This window comes from Arachis ipaensis, chromosome B10, assembly GCF_059453495.1.
Source record: "Arachis ipaensis isolate K30076 ecotype BB chromosome B10, ASM5945349v1, whole genome shotgun sequence".
Lineage (NCBI taxonomy): Eukaryota > Viridiplantae > Streptophyta > Magnoliopsida > Fabales > Fabaceae > Arachis > Arachis ipaensis.
In genome coordinates, this window is record NC_142435.1 from 33,412,519 (window position 1) to 33,414,698 (window position 2,180).

Below are 2,180 nucleotides of genomic sequence, written 5' to 3' on the forward strand. Positions count from 1 at the left end.
TTATCTCATTGATTTGCAGTCTCTTCACCAGAGATAAGGGCAGTAAGTTGATGCTGGCCCCTAAATCACATAGTGCTCTGTCGAACATGTTTTCTCCTATGGCACAAGGTATATGAAAACTTCCTGGGTCTCTTCTTTTTGTAGGCAACTCAGGTTGAATAAGGGCACTACACTCCTTGTTCATCACTATAGTCTGCCCTCCCTTGAGTGAGCTTTTCCTGGGAAGAAGTTCCTTCATATACTTGATGAATGCAGGCATTTGTTGAATTGCCTTGATGAATGGTATGTTCACATGCAGAGATGCAAACAAGTCTAGGAACCTTGAGTATATTCTTTTTCCCACAGCACCATTGAGTAGTTGAGGGAATGGTGCATAGAGCTTCAGCAGCTCTTGTTGTGAGATTTCTGGTTCTTTGTGATCTCTATCCTCCTTCTTTGTTGAGTTGTCTTCAGGTTGTTTGCACATTTTGCCTTGCTTGTCTTCCATCTCTTGATCACTTGTAGTGACCATTTTGCAATCTTCCCATCTTACTTTCTTTGCTTCTCCCTTAGGGTTCTTCTCAGTGTCACTTGGGAAGCTATCAGTAGGTTTGGGAATCTTCTCAGCTAAATATCCCACCTAGAATTCCAGCTTCCTAATGGTTTCTCCTTAGTTCTTAATATTGGCTCGCACCTCCTCTTTGAACACCTTATTTTCTTGAATCTCTTGGCTTATTCCTTCCAATAAGGCTTCAATCTTAGAGAGCCTGTCATCAATTGATGAGTGGTTTGGAGCAGATGTGCTGTTTTGGTTTTGATAAGTATGTGGAGAAGTGTTGTTGTGGGGGTGTTGAGATGTCCTCTGGGTGAATTGTTGGTGAGCTGCATTGTTGTTGGAGTTGTAACGTCTCTGGTCTTGGTTTTGATCTTGCTCACTTCCCCACCCAAAGTTCGAGTGATTTCTCCATCCAGGGTTGTAAGTCTTGGAGTATGGATCATAGTTTTTCCTTGGTGAATTTCCAATGTATTTGGCTTGCTCCTGACTCCCTTCTGCTTCTTGGTTTACTCCTTCTTGTGTTGTTGATAAAGTGGAGATTGCTGCTACTTGGTTCATCTCCATTTTCTTGGTGAGGTCAGCCAGCTGCTGGGTAATGAGCTTGTTTTGGGCCAACAGAGCATCTACATTGTTTAGCTCCATCACTCCTCTTGTGTTCCCTCTTTCGGAAGCATAGAAGTAGTCGTTTTATGCTACTGTTTCAATAACATCTATGGCTTCCTCAATGGTCTTCTTCTTGTTCAAGGACCCTCCAGATGAATGGTCTACTACCTTCTTTGACTCATAAAAGAGCCCTTCATAGAAAATATGCAGCTAGACCCATTCGTTGAACATGTCAGGTGGACACCTCCTTGTTAAGTCTTTGAACCTCTCCCATGCTTCATACAGAGTCTCACCATCCTGTTGCCTGAAGGTTTGAACCTCAGCTCTCAGCCTATTGATTCATTGAGGAGGGTAGAATCTTGCTAAGAATTTCTTCACCACATCCTCCCAAGTTGTCAAGCTCTCCTTTGGGAAGGATTCCAGCCACTTGGCTGCCTTGTCTCTGAGTGAGAAGGGAAATAAGAGCAATCTATAGGCGTCAGGATGAACACCATTAGATTTCACTGTGTCACATATTCTCAGGAAGGTGGTCAAATGTTGGTTGGGATCTTCTTGAACACCTCCTCCAAACGAACAGTTGTTCTGAACAAGGGTGATGAGCTGTGGTTTAAGTTCAAAGTTATTGACATGGATTGTTGGTTTTTGGATGATACTTCCACAATTGCCTGGGTTTGGATTAATGTAAGAGCCCAAAACTCTTCTATCCTCCCCAGCATGATTTGCTCCACCTCCTCTGCCATGGTTGTGAGTCTCTTCTTCATGATGATTTTCCATGTTTTATTCCATGTTTGGTTCAAAGTATTCCTCAAACTGTTCCTCCTCTTCTTCAGCACCAACTACTCGTTTTTCTTTTGCCTCCCTCCTTAGTCTAAGGAAGGTTCTCTCTGGTTCAGAATCAAAGGAAGTTGAAGCCCCGCTTCTTCTCCCTGTCATACAACCAACAAGTACAAGCAGAGAAAATAGGTGCAGACAGTATTTGTGTCAGAATTGATGTTAGTTGTGGGTGATGCAATATATCAAACAGTTAGTGGGTTAGCAAACA

The 2,180-nt window shown here is 42.8% G+C and overlaps 1 non-coding gene across 1 annotated transcript; it reads left to right on the forward strand.

Annotated features, from left to right (window-relative positions):
* Positions 1 to 1,367: 1,367 nt before the first annotated feature.
* Positions 1,368 to 1,471, forward strand: LOC148579629 (small nucleolar RNA R71). Its single transcript, XR_015899517.1, has one exon. It is a non-coding gene; the product is annotated as a small nucleolar RNA R71 (small nucleolar RNA).
* The last annotated feature ends 709 nt before the right edge of the window (positions 1,472 to 2,180 follow it).